At 46.3% G+C, this 18,492-nt stretch overlaps 1 protein-coding gene across 2 annotated transcripts in view; it reads right to left on the minus strand.

Annotated features, from left to right (window-relative positions):
* The window catches only part of FBXO43 (F-box protein 43), a 470,135-nt gene that overhangs the window by 204,145 nt on the left and 247,498 nt on the right, over positions 1 to 18,492 (minus strand). The gene's annotated exons all lie outside the window — the stretch shown is intronic.

Genomic DNA, 18,492 nt, shown 5'->3' on the forward strand with positions numbered 1-18,492 from the left:
ATCGCTTGGGGCTCTATGGAGGCTCAGGAGCAGTTTAGGCAAAGTTTAAAATGTGTACCTGCTACTAGCCACTGGTGATTGATAATTGACTCAATTGGCTAGTAAGAAATGGTGTTTTGTGTACACGTGGATAACGGAGGAGGCAAGCGACTTCAAACCGGACTTGTAACTTGCAATTTGAAATAATACATGTGGTTTGTGGATTAGAGTTGATAGCAAATAGAATGACAATTCAAGTTTAAATGCAAGGTATTATTATGGATTGTTCTGAAAATACATAATACAGGTAAAAGACAGTAAATTCTTGTGTGCGTCAGCAGGGATGCTATAAAGATGGAACTGATGCAAGGCTAGAGACCTGCCCAAAAAAAAAAAATGGACTCTAGATGAAGTGGATAGATCTCTGCCTTTTAAATTCCCCTACCTTTTGTACACTAATATGGATAAGCCCTCAGCTTCCAGGTGTTGTAAAACGCAGTAATTTATCAATTAGGCAGATCTGTGGCTCCTGTTATGTCACTGTGGGGTAGAATGCATTTTTGTATTCATGTATATGTTCAACACACAATGATTCAAGTTTCTTCAACAAAATAGCATTGCTTCTTAAAAACGGACAGCATCATTGCTTGAAATGAGGAAGGGATTTCGACTGCATCCTCAATTTGAGTCTTGATAGCTCTCTGGCTCAACCAGGCAATTAAACTCAGAATCGTGTCATTTACAGATTGTATCATTTAAATACAGTATGGTAGAGCTGTGGCGGGCTAAGCAACCTCTGGAAAAAAGTTAAATCAGGACAATTATTTAAACAAGGCTTTCTCTGATCACTCGTCCATCAAGGAGACATTTGAGGAGTGCATAAATTGCAACGTAGTGGATGTTAAGGATTGAACTTTGAGGGCTATAATTTTTGTTCATACAATAAGCAAAGCCATAATTAATTACTTCAGAGAAAACAAGAACACTTCCGGTATTTATGTTAATTGAATGGGGAGCCTAAAGCGTGACTCTACATGTTTTATGTAGTGTCAAAAACGTGCACTAAAGTTAATGATTTGGATGCCGGGTAAGCATGTTTATAATGCATACAACATGTAGGGAAGGGAACTGAAGGGCACATGTTGACATGGCTAGTTAACTGGGAGAGGAGCCCTAAACATATCAATTAAGTTATGTACAACACACAGGCGCGGTTAGCTTTAGCTTGCCAGTAGTAGTTTATTACATCGGATATTACTGCATTAACACCATACAAAACACAGTAGGATCACACACAAAAACATAAAAATATAATCATACAGTAACAGCATAGGATTAAATACACATAAAATGCCTAAAACACAATTGCCAAACAATGAAAATATAGAAAGCACACAATCTAATTAGATCGGCCTATTAAGACAGTGGTTCACTAACAGTCAAACAAATTAAAAATGAAGTTCTCATTACAATGCTATATTAAAAACAATGCTTCTGCGTAGGTTCTAATATTAGTGTGGTTTCAGCCACTCCTTCCTCAGAGGAATAGATTTCTTAAAAATCAACATAAAATGCCCCACATCTTCATGGACTCCTTTCACAAGTACATCTTGGCAACAAAAGACACCACATCCATTGCCTCCTGCGGTTTGATGTTATGCCTAATCAACAGTATACTTCCTCTACAATCACGTGACTTAATTTTACATATCTCCCCACTTTTACTCTTTATAAATTGGCAAATCGTCCCAAAAAATAGGAATAGGGAGTAGAAATATGCAAAACAAAAAATAGGAAATAGTCTGTATGCCCCAGATCGTACCCACACAGCACCATGGGTATGTTTGGACCGGTAATGCACGAAGTAGCTGGTAAGATGGATTTCTGAACTCTGTCCTGGAGGGGCAGAGGTTCAGAAGGCCAGCCTAGTCTTTTGGAACAGGGTAACCTCTGGACAAGCCAGACCAATCAGGGTAGCGATGGCGGCGGACAAGACTATGTCTCAAGAGGGGTGAGGGTGACTGAAAGCCCGCAATGAGCACACAAAGCAAGGACGCTTACAAATTACTCCAAGCAGGTGTTATATTAAAAATATAGACACTTTTATTACAAGGCCTTTGTAACATTGACCATAGTAAAGAATCACGGTAAAACTCAAGTAAACCAACACATCACAATCAAATACAATATATATACAATATTACCGAAGGGTCTAAAGAGTTCGAAGCACGAAATATGCAGACCACCTAGATGGGGAGAAAAACAGGCAGTGCGAGTAATCGTCAGACCCAGTTCGCCTTCAGAGGCCACCCAACTAGAAAGAAGTCCAAGCCCTACGAAGAGTGGAGCCTTGTGCTCCAAGGTACCTGCACACGCTGGTGCCAATGGGCCAAGGGGAGTCTCTTCACGGAAATCGGCAGTTCAGAGCGGTGAACAACGGAGGGCGAACAGATCTCCGCTACTCAAGCGCAGCCTCCACTTGTGGGCAGAAGCAGAGTGCGAGTGCGAAAAAGGCGTGCTGTTTAACAGCGAGGAAAAGCTACCGGCTACTGCAGGAGGGCGACCGGTTCCTAGCCTTGCTACTCACCGGTCCCCGATGCCGGCAGACCCAGGCTTCTCCGCGTCAGTTTCAGTGCTGGCAGTTTCAGATACGAGCAGGGGACGTCTCGCCGTCGTATAGATTCCGCAGCAGCAGAAGTTACAGTTGAGGATGTCCCAAACGCAGTGAACCCGCACAGATTGTTACCACAGCAGGGCAACGAAGCGGCTGTGTGCATTTCAGCCCAATGTACACTTCTCACTTCAGACCTGTGAATGCCAAGTGTACGAATTGTGTGAGAGTGTCAAGGACTCAGAATACAGCAGCAACCTGACGGCGGTGACAGAGCAGGACTCCTGGGTAAGCTGGCTAGTCCACTGGATGGCCCAGAGACGCTTCCGAAGGCTTACGTGCAGGAGATGATGAAGATGCCGAGAATAGTTGTTCCCACTATTCCGAAGGGTCGAAGTACCAGTACAGGCCTTCTCGTTCGATCAGAGGCAGAATGGTTTCACAGGGCGACAGCAGTGCAGAGGAGCAGTCCTTCAGCGGGTCACCAGCGATTCCTCGGTTCAGCCTTAGTTGCAGGATACTTGGCTCCTGTATCCGACATTCGTGAGAACTCAGGAGATCAACACGGTAGTGGTGTTTCCAGCCTCCTCTTATCCAGAGTTCCCTTCGCGCCAAAACGGAGAGGACCCAATGGGAGATCTGCTCACAAAACACTCACACCATACGTGGACCTATCACGGACCACAGTGGTCCCAGGCATTCAGAGACTCTGGCACCCAGGATGTGTATTGGGACCAGACATCCCAGCCCAAATCCTGGAGGCACACACAAGGCATGCAGAAGCCCGCAAAAGCATCTGTGTTTCGAGGGAAAGTACATGCCGAAATAAGGATGGCACCCGGGTCGGCTCGACCGGGGGAAGGTGAAGGGGCAAGACGGTCAGCGGACAGGACAAAGAACCTTGTGGCATGGCCATTTTGGAAGCAGGCCACCCATTTTGGCCAAACGCGAGAGGCGTGGTTAACAGGGCAAAAGGGAGTTCAAAACATAAAGAAACGATCGCTGCCACCAGTCCCGTCCGTGATATACTTGCACAGTTTGTTATAAATCCATCGAGAGTTACTAGGGCCTGTAGAATGACTAGAGACCCAAGAGCGCGGTAATGTAAGTTACGGTACACTCTTGTGCCATGTTGTGCGAAAGCTGCAACATGAGAAAAGAACTACGGAAAGCAACGTTTCCCGGTACTGACTGTCTTAAGGGCATGTCAGTTCCCCTGTAAGAATGGAGCGAAAGCCCAGAGAAGTGCGGCGGAAGGCTGCGCTTCTCTGGCAAAGTCTAGATCAGGGTGAAAACAACAGCAAAAAGTTTAGGGATTGCCACATGGAAGGAAAATTACCTACAATTAAGAAATCTTTCCTAACAGTAGCACAGGAAGAAAATACTGTTATAACTGCCTGATCAGAAGACGTAAACCTGTATCTTGTATGTGCATGAATAGCTAGGTGCAAAGAAATAACGATTACAAAAAGAAATTCAATTTTCCAGTTAAAACATTTTTTGCCACTTATAAAACACTCATGGAGAATTCAATTTACATCCATCATTTTATGTATAAAAAAATAGGGCATAAAATACCCCCACTTCTAAATCTTATCTGGAGCACTGTCTTCACCTATCTCCAAAGGTGCCTGCAACATATTGTACAACCCAAGCGGGTGGTTAACTGAGAAAATGAATGGGTCAAGAAGGTATTTGTATACCGTAGAGTGTTTTTTAGCAGACATATGCTATGCAGCTATGTCCCTATTCATTAGAGGAGGCAAAGCTACCGCAGTTAAACATTGATGACCGAGGGAGGCCCAGACCTGCCCTGACTGCAGAGCATGTTGAGTGGGCCATAAAAAGAACAGGCAGGGATAACAGTGAGAGGAGACAGCTTACCATTCACTTTTACTGTAGGTGTATGGATCGCCTAGCCCAGCCACCGCTTAAAATTTTCAAAGAAGCAATTGAAACGTGGCAACGGCCTGAATCACTGAGGGAGGCCGATGATTCTGTTGCCCAAGCTGAGGAATGGCATGTTGGATAAATACTTATAATGGTCTAATAAATATAGACACTAAGATACTTAGCAAGGGTATGTGAGGGGTTCAAAAGATGCCTTTTAATTAACTCAAAATGTTGGATAAACACCTCACTATTCCTACCCTGACGAGGATTTCCCTGCCTAAAATAAACTAAAGGAAACACTCACAAAAGGTATCTGTCCCTCTGTACATTCAACAACTCAACAAGGTAATCTATGGCAGTTCAAAATATAACAGAAACAGTTATGTTCACAACCGGGTAACTTTTAATCTGGGCGAATTCCCCTTCCCCAGATTCAAGCGGGATTCTATTCAACGGTTTCAAAAGGATAAGGAAATCCTGGTCTTTCAACAACTTTTCAATACAGTTCTTTTTGTTCCAACTTGAACTCAACCAACAGTTCCACAAGTTTTTCCTCTATCCACTGGTGACAGAGTTCAAAGCAACTTTTTATCAAACCACGAATGCTTCCATCAATTATAATTTAACAGGTCACACAAAGAAAACACATTGGTGATTCTTCCACTTCTTTGTTATAAATATTATATTATAATTGGTGTTTTATACAGTGCTTAATGCAGAAAAGGATTCTAAACGCGGACCCGGAATTCGAACCTGTGTTGTTCTGCGTCGTCTTGTTTCCAAGGCGAGCATGTTGCCACTGAGCTATACTATCCGTGTCGAGACTTAACCACACCACAGTACTTAAATGATTTCCACCTGGTCCACTCACCTGTCAGGTCTACTACAAGATCCTCTGCCCTCGTGTACTCTCCTGCCAGGGCAAAATGCAAGTACCTACAAGTACTTCTGTGATAAAGGTTTGCTTCCAACAAGTTAGCAATGTGTTTTGGTTTACAACTTCAGGTTTGACTACTTTTTCTTGAGAAGACAAGCAAGGCATTGGTGCTGTTTATTACACCCTTGCGATTGCCACATGCAATGCAGGTTATGTGGCACTCCTCCTGAATATTCTGTCAAAGGGAGAGCCACCTTCCACTCTGGTTTCCCCACTTCCACTTAAACCAAATGCGGACAATGGTTTTCTCTCACTATTATACTTCTTTGGCTTTGGCAATGTGTGTTCAAGTCCGCCGTTCTTATGGCCTCCTTTACATATGGGCAATATGTTTTACAAACACTTGGATTCTTAATTGCCCTCTTTTGGCTGTGGCAATAGTTGTTTGTATTGGTTTCTCGTAATATTGCTATCTCTTGTTGCCGGCACTTACTCTGACTCACAAATACAATCACACCTTTCGTGTCTGTTTTTCAAGTTCTTATTCTGCCACCTTCTCTTTAAATCAGCTTGATTTTCAACATGATTATTGTTCAGCTTTACATCAGTTTGGTATTCAAAATAAGGTTGTTTTGCCACTTCACTCTTTATGTTAGTTCCATTCTCAGGGCACCCAGGCTTGGCCAGCGGGCAATCAAATAGCGATCTCCAGGGTCTCAACACAATAGTGAACCCACATGCTACGGCTTACGCATGCGCTCACTCCGCTGCCTCTGGGTCTTCTGCTACCCTGTGAAGCCCGGCAACATGCTTCCTGAGGTCTGCGCTAGTCGGAAATAGAGCTTTCTTCACTTCACAGGCTCTCCGTTTACTTTGGGGAAAGCTTTCAAAGTGTATGCTTGCCACTGCACAACCTCTGCAAATCAAGGCCTCCAGAGGAAGAGACTCAGGACTGGCAAGCGCTCAACACACGACAGTGGTCCCGGTGTCTGTTCTCCCTCAGCTACTGCTTCAACGTGGAGGTACCATGACTACTCCACCTCCTCCCCCTAATACTACTTTCCTTCATGGCCTGCAGCTAAGGGGGCCTTTTATGCCTCCCAGTCTCCCTCGAGAGCAGGTCATTAACACCATCAGGCTGCAATTTGTAGTCTCGTGCCTCTGCAGCCCTTTTCTTCATCCCAGTACTTTGGGCATTGTGGGACCTTAAGTCCACAAGGTTAAAATAATTTTTTCTAGTGGAAATATTACCAAGTTCCTGTCTCTCCTAATTATATTCCCTAAATTAATGTTATAAGGATTCAATGAAGAGTTTAAATATTAATCTAGATTCTGTAACCATAGGAGTTGTCATCTCTATGAATGTCAGTGACTTTAAGAGGGGATTTCTTACTCCCAATGCAAAACTGGTTATGATTATTTTCACCAACATTCAGACTGTTCGCTTTTGGAAATAAAAGCCCTTTTTGACAGCAAGCGGTTACATATTCTGGTATTACAGATCTTTCCTTCTTTGTGGAAGACAAATACTGTTTCACCTAACTGAGGTCTCCTGTTCCCCTTCTCTTCCCAGGTGATCCTGCCGGCTAATACCAACCCCCAGATCAGGAAGCGGCTGCCTTTCCCTGGCCACCTTGGAGGAGACTTCAGGTAGGGTTTTTGTGAGGACTCTGTAGGAATAATCACAGGTACTAGTGAGGAGACTAACACACGTTTGTGCACATTGATCAATGTGGGTTCATACCACAATGAAAACCAGAACAAACGTTTATGATTCTGGAACCAACACAAAGGCATTGACAGCAGCTTGGCCATTGCCAGGTTGGGTATACACAAAGAGTTTCACACGACTGATTAGGAAAACATGCTGCAGGTGCACAAAATATTTGGTGCAGATGAATTTTATAGTCACTAGGTATCCATGAAGCACGAGGAGCCTATGCTAACATGCGCTGGTCATTTTGAAAATTTTATGTGATTCACAAATGTTCAGATGGACATAAAGTAAAATGGCTGGTTTATATTTATTAGATGTTCAGCCACAGGGTCTTCTTCAAGGCAAGGCTAAGAACATCCGAATGATACATTAGTGTTGGTTGACGTATAATCAAGTCTAGGACGAGTGATAACCTGGTAAATACCAGTGAAACTAATGGGACCGATCTTTCAAGTCAGTAGGGGTTCCCCAAAAAAGTTGGGCTTTGGTGACAAAGGTGTCAAGCTAGATAAGTCATGTAACCTTTTTATATGGTGATTGGGTTATCATACATGATGGGCCCACTGGTATTTTTCCTAAGATGTTGGAAGTAACTGATCAATTTGGCCTAATGTCAAGATTTGAAATCAGTTAGAATGCACAGATTATGTATCGTATGGATCAGTTGCAAGCCCACACTTAGAAAGACTTCCCCATAACAGTTGGTACAGAAGCATTAATATGCATTCAGGTTCGGCAGAGGTTATGTAATAAAAGTTGCAAAACAGATTGGGGGCACTGAACGGCAACTAACTTTTGGTTGGGTCTTTCCCCAGTCAGTCACGAGAAGATCAGCACTGATGGAGGATAGCACTCCCCAGATTCCTACACATCCAGATTCTTGCACATGTCAAAATAATGGCAAGCAAGAGACAAGAGACTTGCCTTTGGTGCATTGAATAATTTTACTGAAGTGACTTCTGAGGTGCGAGAAGCCTGCCAGCTCAGCTGCTATGCTGCACTTGTCATAAGAGGTATTGGAGGGCGGGGCATGCACTTGCTTGCCTGATTTTATGGTGTACTACAAGAAGCTCAGATGCAGTATTTGCTGGCATGGTTTACCGACACCGCATTGGATTGGCAAATGTATGTCCCAAAAATCAATAAAACACTCATCTGAGCAAGCCTATGTTGCAAAAAGCAAAAGGATCCTTGGTCACTGCTAAATATCAAAGAGTATCGGCAAGGACTATTGTAGCGTACTTCCCAGAGACTGCCTTATGAGCAAACAGGTTTTCAAAGCAAAAACAAAATTGGCTTTACATTTAGCCACCACTATAAGACAACTGTATGAAGATGGTCGATTAATGAGTTTCTAAAGTGCTTTTGTGAAATGGGATTGGTAAGGTTTTAAAACCTTCAGATATGCCACAATGCCGCCATTGGCCAAGGAGGCCTGGCATGATTTTCCCTAGAGTCAGCTGGCGCACTCTATAAATATGGCGTTGGCCAGCCTGAGTTAGATGGTAGACATGCCTTCTACCTTATTATGAATTATGTCCTCTTAAAGATGCAAACGCAGTTAGAATGAGGGAGGGGTGCGATTGGGATTTGCAATACCTAGAATTTCCCACCCACAGCCCTCCACCGCCTGACGCATCCTACCAACCCCCACACAGTTCCCCCGAGAGAGCCACAGCACACATACTGCCCCTTCCACACACCCGCCCACACCCTGCTTCCCCCACAAAACAGCCCCTCCCCACCTCACAGCGCTCCAACGCATGTTTCCCTGAATTACACACACTAACACTACCCCCTCCCATCACTAACCACACACACACACACTTTCCCCACACTCGCACAGCCCACAAACCCAGGGACAGTGTCCCCACAAAGAGGCCGCCCCCCTCCACCCAAATACCACCCACACACAGGTGTACCATACAAACTAACAGTGCACACACATGCAACAATGTTGCGAGTACATGGATACGTCGTAACAGGTTATGCCTTCATTGGATGGTGTACCTGTACATTTGATGTCAATCCCTGGCGATTATTCAAGGACTTGGACATGTGTCCAAAAGGTGTGATTAGCTGAGAATATGATGGTAATATGATATAAACTAGGACTCCTTCTCCATAAGACCAAGACCAGAAGGTAAGTGTTTACATGTAGGTTTATTTCTCTTAGTTGCAAAGTAGAGAAAGCACTGGGACATCCATCTAGCCCAGCAGCTTAGGACCAACTGTCCCCAGTAGAACACTGCACACCAAACATACATCAAATTTCCACTAGAGTCCCAGTGACATCACCACACCAACACTCCACTTACAATGTTAGTGACATCACCACCATCACAACACTCATAGCCATAATCAATCCCACGGATTATGACATATGTCCCTCTCGTCAACCAACACAACATTCATAGCCATAATCATGATCATGACAAGCACACATTATGACATATGCCCCTCTCTTCAATCACACAAACTGGACCCATGGTAGAAACCTCTAATAAGTGCAATTTACGAAAACTGAATGGCTCATACACCATTTACTCCCCCTGAGCCCAAACCACTACACCACAGGATCTAACCAAGATCTCAAATGAAAAAACATAAAACAACTCAACCACAAGCTCCTCCCAGAACCCACCCACTCAGCTACAAACCCGCTGAATGAACCACAACATAGATGAACCAACAAAAAGTCCTTCACCTTGGAGACCCCTGCATCGCAACCAACTAACCATTCAGCAACTAAACCCCACACAGACATGTGGCCAACATGTCTATGTCCATCTATGATCCTACCACTACACACCATAACACCTCACTGCCCGCTAGACAGCACCTCACTGCCCGCCCCAAAAAAATGACCCAGACAGCACCTCACTGCCCACTAGATAGCACCTCACTGCCCCCAAAAATGACCCAGACAGCCCCTCACTGCCCCCTAGACAGCACTTCGCTGCCCCCCCAAAAAAATGACCCAGACAGAACCAAACTGCCCGCTAGACAGCACCTCACTGCCCCCAAAAATGACCCAGGCAACACCTCACTGCCCCCAAAAATTGACTCAGATAGCACCTCACTGCCCGCCAGACACACCTTGCTACCTTAAGAATTCTGGCAGCATCCACACATAACCAGGGGAAATGCCCCTACGAACCCGGCAAACACCGCAGGACAACATGTAAAACCCCACAGTTATGGAAAACCAGATCAGGTCTGTGGCGCTACATTTCCTGCGCCAAACCCCAACATGTCCCTGAAGAGCAAAACAAAATGCAAGTCAGGTGTCTAAATGCAAAAATGAATGCAAGTGAACAAATGCAAGTGAACATGGCACCAAAGACCCTGCGCCTTGCCCCCACCCACATGTCCACTTCAGCCAACCTGCAAAGCAAACATTATGTCAACAACAACATTACAACTTTGCCCATGAATCCATGAACCCCAACCCACGAGTCCATACTAAACCCAGGGAAGATCCTAAACATTAGGCCACCACATAAACACAACAACAGTACATCAATAACAGGCCATAAACTGCTAACATTAACCCAGGACCGAACCACATCTGTACTAAACCCGGAGGCCACAACATGAACACAAACAGCATACATAACAACGCCGGCCTCCCCCAACGCCTACCTGACATTAGACCTCCAACTCCTTGAACACCTTCTTTCTGGAAAGGCCCCACAAGTCAGGATCAAGCTCCCTTAAGCTCACTACAGTGTCGCGGCACATCTTGCAAGAAACCTGCTGTCGTGTCCATCTCATGAAGCAGATGACAAAGAAACGCCGCCCTTCCAGCACTTTGCGACCTCCTTGCCTCTCTTTGACACATCCAAAGAACAGTTGCTGTGCCCCGCCGCATACTTTAAAGTACCAATAATTAGCCACACTGTATGACCCCGTATCATCCAACACAGTCTCCTCGGACACAACGTATGCTCCCGAAACGTGCAGAAAACGTTCTACACTTCCATAATCTCCTTTTAAGCCGTCTACCTGGAACACAGCAGCAACAATCAGTAGCGTAAGCGCTGCGTTCCAAAGACACGCCACGTTCCAGCTGAGGACGCCGGCACACTCCTCCGTAATGCGACGTCATCATTGTTTCTGCAGGCACAGAAGAGTCCACATAGTCGCATAACCTCTGCTGCTGTACTGCCCGCTCCCCCGCAGCTCCTCCCGGCCCTCTTTTTCATGCCCCCACCAACGTCCTGCACCAAACGGATACTCGGAGCCCCCGCCCCACTGCATACCACGCACCACCGCAGTGTCATCCTCTCTAGGACACATGATGGGAGAGCCAATACGCAGTCCTCAGCCTCCGAGGAGGCCGCCGCAGCCCCCTCCGACACCTTTGCCGGAAACCCACACCGCTCAACCAGGGCCAACAAAATGACACCACACTGGGCAGTGAGCCATCTCTCCAACAGTTCACTGCCCCAAACAAACGGTATCAATGGCGCTGTCTTTCCGTTACCGCACACAGCTACTGCAGGAGCCACCGCAGCCCTTCTGGCACCTCTGCTGAACCCGTGGACAGCTCCTCAGGAGTCCGGGCGCCGATCGCCACCCCAGACAGTAGGCCACCTCAGCCCTGATGCCACCTGGATTTTGGACCTTCCAGTCACTGGGCCACCACAGCCCTGGCGCCACCTGGACTCTGGACCTTCCGGGTCCCCGACCTGGACCACTGTATTGGACCCCTCTGCACCGCCCGGCCTGCAGCCTCTTCCTGCTTGATGGATGTCTCCCTGGAAGGCAGCGCTCCTCATCTACTGCCCCTTCCCAGCAGGACCATCCTCGTCGCCAGTGATAAACTAGGACTCCTTCGCCATAAGACCAAGACCAGAAGGTAAGTAGTTTACATGTAGGTTTATTTCTCTTAGTTGCAAAGTAGAGAAAGCACTGGGACATCCATCTAGCCCAGCAGCGTAGGACCAACTGTCCCCAGTAGAACACTGCACACCAAACATACATCAACATTCCACCAGAGTCCCAGTGACATCACCACCATCACAACACTCATAGCCATAATCAATCCCACGGATTATGACATAATACCTGTCACATACTTATACAGTGCCTATTCAAACGCCAAAACTATTGGCAATGCCAATACTTGTGTTATGCAGTGATGTCACCCCCACCTTAAACGTCCAAACTCTGAGGCCGTTTCTTCCAATAAATAAGATGTTCACTAAGACATTGCATTCGTCTAGGTTTTCCTACTGAGGTAACTCCAAGTGACTGTCGTCTTCTAGGCAACCGACAGGGTTGTATAAAAACGAAAGTGTTCCGACTGCCCCCATACTCTTCAGTTATTCCCCGACATCGTGAAAAATGTTATTTCAACATAACACTGGGCACAACAGCAGTAATTTTAAGGCGCAGTTTCAAAAAAGGCCAGAATAAAGGAAATTGTTCCATTGCCTGCAGTAACAAACACCTTGTATGGCGACAAAACTATGTCAAAGACAGCAAAATGTCACTACCACAATGTCATTCTCTAAGATGCCTATTGTAAGTAACACCAAAAAGTTGTTGCAATAAAAATAAATGAACAAGGAGTGTTTAAATCATAGCTGAACTGCGCCTTTGTTAATTACAGGATGTAAACAACCATTCATCGAAGCTTCCCTTGTCTTCAGCCGGCTTCATATCTTTTACAGTAAACGCACAGTTTTAATGTATTGTAAAGGGGTCACTATATCACAACTTCTGTTATTGTGGCGGTCTCCTGGTGCTAAGATTATACAGAGGAAACCAAACTGTAAATGAAAAGAATTAGGAAGCCAATTCAAGCCGACCAGATAAGATTAGCATGGGCAGAAAAGGGTGCCCAAAAACGAGACCTATGTTGGAGGTATATTTTGATTGAAGGGCTGCATAATGTAAAGCGGAGGGCCTAAGAAAAAAGCCATATTTTAGCATGGAGGTAATAGCACGAAACATGGACTCATTTCTGGTTATGGTGAAGTGCAGGAACTTGTCCACTCTGACTAGTACAACTCTACAGATGCACTTGCACTTGGGATGCTTTAGTAATCACTGTGCCCTGCACCTCTGTGCCTTTTCCGGGACCCTTGAGCACTGGGGTGGAGCACAAGGAAGGCTCGCACCAAAGGGCTAAGCAGTGAGCCAGGATGATGGGTCTAAGGTGATCAGGTCCCAACAGTACAGAGTTAATGGCCCTCCAGCTCAGCTCAACTTTCAGGTCAGGTCCTTTCAGCTTATAGTGGTTGCAGGACAAGGTTGGGAGAAGGAGGCATCAACCTGATTCTTCATCCTCTCCCCAGAGGCTAGTCATAGCCAGGAACCTGGCCACTTTGGGTTGTTGTAATTGGAGACAGGGAAGCAAATCTAGTTTTCCCAGAACTACCAACGACTGGGGAACATTGGTGGCTGAATTCCTGCAGAAGACCATCAGCTGGCAGCTGCTGCAACTTGAACAGAAAGTACTAAGTGCAGAGGCGGCAAAAAGGTTGAACTGATCAATTCCTGCCTCTCTCCATGCAGCTACTTCAGAGCAGTTTTGTATTTGGAAATGGCTGAACATTGAATGCGAAACTGCAAAACACTTTCAGAGAGTTACAGACCTAGCAATATGCAGTTAGCATATGTGTATTATCTTTGTGAAAAATACAAACGTAGCACATTTAATAAATCTATAAGCTCTTGCTTATAAAGAAAATGTGAGGCAGTAACCTTTTTCTAAACCCACCCTATTTGGTTCTGCGGACCCTCCTTTCATCCACCTCTGTAGTACTTCAGAGGCTTCTCCCAAGCTCCCCAATGCATGGCCAAAGAGAGCCAGGACGAGAAATCTTCCTGGAAGTTTGAACCATCACACAACTTTGTTTTTAGTGGAGCAGAAAGGGGGCTTCTGTCAGTGTCCCACAATGAACAGCGCTGAATAGAACAGTACCTCTGGTTTCCAAAATCCTCTATTAATATACCTTTTTTGGTTTCAAAAAATGCATAAGGGGGATCACTTAACGAGCACAGTATGTTTCCTTATATATGCATAGCTTGCCAATTGATGTTGCTGTACCTGTCCATCCCAGCCCATAAATAAATAAAAAATCCCTGAGGTCTGCTACAGTATATTCTGCTCCAGTAAACCAGCTATTCTGGGTGGGAAATTACATTAGGATAGACGGGAAGGATGAAGATTATCGGTGGCTGTCACACCCTTTTGTGTTTGGGATAAGTAACTTTTGAACAGGACACTTGGAGCAAATGTTTGCAAAACCTTCTATGCAATGATTACTTGCTCCATACCTATGCCAATTTAATTTCTCCTATATTCAGTCGACGGAGTCTACAGCACGGAGCTACTGCACATCAAGGGTTTAAAATAAGGTTTAATTTTACCTTTCCAAAGTAAACAATACAATGGAAGTGGATATAACTTTTTTTTAAATTGCTTGCAAAACTCCCAAATCTGCAGGAGGGCCATAGTAATTCATATTCTGGTCTGAAAGGGGTGAATGGGTCCACAAAACCATTATTGGTGCCCAAAACAAAGCTATCAGCGTATGCCAACTAATGCTGCGTGGAGAAGGCAGGGAAGATGGTCATTACTAATGTGGGTTTACTGTAAGACAACGTTTATTCCATTGCTTATTAATGTGTTTCACATGGTAGTTAATGCCTTTTAGACACAAGAGCTCAGCATCTTTGCTCGAGTAGTATTTGCTCGAGATCACAATGTGCATTGCAATCAAGTCCCTGCGTTTCACGATACTGGACAATCGCTTTGTGCATGGCAGCTTCAGACATTGTTTGCAGGAAGCACTGCTTTGTTTTTGATCGCTCTCAAACCACACATCATGCACTGTTCCATTGCAAACTGGCTGAGATCAAACTGTGAAAATATTAGTACTACATGAAGTGGCCTTTATGTGTTGGTGGTTTGCGGGGGTCCCTTGCAGTGTATTCCGTGGGAGCCATTGTGCACTGAACCAGCATGGCCCGTTTCAGAATATGCACGACAGTTCTTATGTTTATGTGACCGACATCAGGTACTGTATAATGTGATGTAATGCACTACTGGTATTGGTAAACAAGATGGGAATAAAACTGCCTATTGGAAGACTTGAGCATATCAAAAACGTATTATAGTACAGAATAGATGCTTCCCAATAGTGCAAGAGGCAAAGCGTGATATATCAATTCGCAACACCTTGTTACACTATTTGGAGGGTATGCCGGAGCAGCATTGACACCACATTTTAGTCTTATACATTAAAGTTTACCCACTGCGTCCCTTCTAATTTTATTTCTCAACTTCAAAGTGCCCCATCAGCCATAGTCACCTTCATGCGGCGCAAGAAGCTGCCAATCTCACATCTCCAGTCCATGGAGGGCGGCTGCACTGGACGGGAGGAAAGGCTACGGTTAAAGCAAATATGCAGCCTGTGAATCTCTGCTGTCGGGCGCAAGTCTGTGGCGATTGCCGGGCTTTCTATACCAAGCTCTGCGGAGATTCTGCTCTGAGAAGACCGCTGCCGGCTTTCCCCATCAGAAAGATGCGCTTACTATAGCAACCCCAATCCGTGGAGGCCCGCGGCCGCCATCGTCATAGGAACTTGGAGCTACCCGCGTGCGGCGTCTGCCTGTTCCCTCTCTGCAGTTTGAATTGCCCGCCTTAACCAACTGTCACCCGCAGCCGCTACCTCCTTTTAGTGCTGCGTCAGCTGGAAGCCCGCGCTCCGACTTCCGTAGCCCGCCACACGAACACGATGCAGCTTAAGTTAAGCTGCCCCCAGCGAACAGGCTCACCCGTGTGCCAATTAAGCAGCACAGACCAACCTACCTGCCACACATGGACACTTTACTCCAAAATTAAAATACTGACACCTCGCACACATTTCTTAAATACGAAATCCGCCGCCTCACTAGTACTTGCATACGATTGATAGCAACATTTCATTTTACTTCAGCAGCGATTTTTTGTTTTTTTAAAGCCACGCACCATGTAACCTCGCGATATGGATGCCTAGCTAATATTTTGACTTTTTTTATTAGTAAACTTTCTGCCTCAAAATATCCAGATAAACAAATGTCAATGGCCAGAGAGCTGGAGCTTGCTAGATCATTTTTGTTGTATTGTGCTTACTAGCTGAGTGGATGACATCACTGCTAAATGGAATGTAGTGATGTCAGTGTGAGTGGAGTGTTGGTGTGTGAGGGTTCTAAGCTTGGCAGTTGGAGTTATGCTGACTTGGAAAGGACATGCCAATGTTTTGTTCCTGGGATTGAACTACAATAAATCTACTTAATAACTTACCTGCTGGCTCGGGTGTTCATCAGCTTCCAAGTTATTACACTGGCGACGAGGATGGGATACCTGTCGTGGAGGGGGCAGACCAGATCCAGGAAACATTGCCCTCCATATAATCCATGTCCTTGAGGAAGTCAGCAAGGAGGGGCCCACAGTTGTAGGACTAGGCTGATTCCTTCTTCAGTAGGCCGGGCGGTGCTGAATTGAGGTCCCAGTCGGCACACAGTCCGGTGTGCAGTGTCAACAGCAACAGCTGTTCCAGTGTGGGCCGCCTGTTCCAGTTACCGTGTGGTTCTGGGAACCACACGGTAATTTCGGCACACAGTTCGGTGTGCGGTACCCGGGGAGCTTCTGCCATCTGTACCAATCTGGCCGGGTGGAGTTTGTGCTGGCAGATCCCCAGCAGGTGTTGTGGAAACTGGACGGCACACGTGTCGGTGTGTGGAGCGTTTCCCGTGAGGAACAAGTCTTCCGGGTGGAGCTTGTGACTGGCAAATCGACAGCCGGTGCCAAGGGAATCGTACGGCACACAGGTCGGTGTGCGGAGCCGTGAGGAGTTGTTGTTCTGGCTCAGACGTCCTGTTCAGAGCCCCCGCACCTTCAAAGCCTGAGGTGAGCTGCTCGAACGTGGCCGGTGCCAGCACGGGAGCCTCGCAGAGGGAGGCGGCTTCTGCTTTCCAGCATGGTGAGGAGCGAGCGGTTCCCGAGCGGCATCTGAGCGCCGCGATTAACTCCTGGGATCCCAGTGACAGAGTTGCCAGGAGAGCTTTTGGGCATAGACGCATAGTGCACGGGTCCGGATCCAGCTTTCGGCTGTCGCGAGTGGTCCGCGGCGGTGGTCCAAGGAGAGAGAGTCCGGAGGAGGCGTTCTGGGCAGTGGATTTCCATGGAATCGTGGCCATTCGTGCGAGGCAGTGTTGTTGCTTCGCCGGCAGCTCGGGTGAAGTGATGACGTGGCCTTTTTGTGGGCGTGCGTTCCAGCAAGGGAAGATGGAACGCGTGCGATTGGTTGGATGGAGCGTCGTACGTTCCACAACGGTGACGTTGCCTGGGTCTCTGCGTGCGTTCCAGCGTGGTCAGCTGGAGCGCAGGAAAGCATTTTGTTTCGTCGACTGTGCGCGGTGTGGAGACATGGCAGTAACTCATCATGGACGATGCGGTTCATCAGTGAGGCGCACTTACCTGCATGGGCGAACGTTGCTTGAAGCTGCAGGTTTGACTTTGGTGCCGCATTTACGTTATATTCATGCAGGATTGTCAGGGCAGGTATAGGGAATTGCCTGTGCCCTGTGACTCGAGATGGTGCTGCGCAGGCTGTAAACAGTCTAGATATCTTAGTGAATTGTTGTATCATTGTGCTGGCTATGTTGGTTCGTAGTGTGTAGTGTGTGAGCGTGTGCATGGGCCCGTGTGAGTGAGTGAGTGCGCGCGCTGAGAGTTGTGTATGGGTGATTGCTTTGTGTTGTATTGAGAAATTGCAATCTTGTGTGCTATTGAGTTGTTGAGTGTGTTCCTGCATTATATTGCGTTAAATTGCATATGTTGTCACTCATCCGTATTCTATGCAGATGGAACTGTCCATTACTTAAAATGTTTTCTTGCAGGTTGTATTTCCATTATTGGGGGTACGGACTCGTGGGTGGGGGCACTTGCGGGTTGAATTGCTTTGTGAACAGCATTGTTTATCCTGTGCTGTGTGTATTTATATGCGCCTACAGTTATCCTTTACCAATAATTGTTGATATAATGCATTTTTACACATCATTATTGTATTTAAAATGTGTGCAATGTTTTGCGTTTATGCCAACCATCCGGTTTGGGGGGTTTGCATTGGTGCGTGAGGTGAGCGTTGCGTTGTGTGGGAGTGGTTGGTTATTGAGGTGTTCTGCTGGGGTGCAGCAGGTGAGGCTGGACCTGGGGTCCATGATGAGTGGCGAGTGTGCTGCGTTGGTGCAGTTTGGCCGGACCAGGGGTCCAGTAAGTGAAGTGTGCTGCGTTTTGCGTTCGCAGGAGGCTGGACCTGGGGTCCATGGTATGTGGTAGGTGTGCTGCGTGAGGCAGTAGGCTGGACCTGGGGTCCAAGGTGCGTAGTAGGTGTGCTGCGGCTGGCAGTAGGC

Source organism: Ambystoma mexicanum, chromosome 5q, assembly GCF_040938575.1.
Source record: "Ambystoma mexicanum isolate Mex_15411 chromosome 5q, UKY_AmexF1_1, whole genome shotgun sequence".
Taxonomy (NCBI): domain Eukaryota; kingdom Metazoa; phylum Chordata; class Amphibia; order Caudata; family Ambystomatidae; genus Ambystoma; species Ambystoma mexicanum.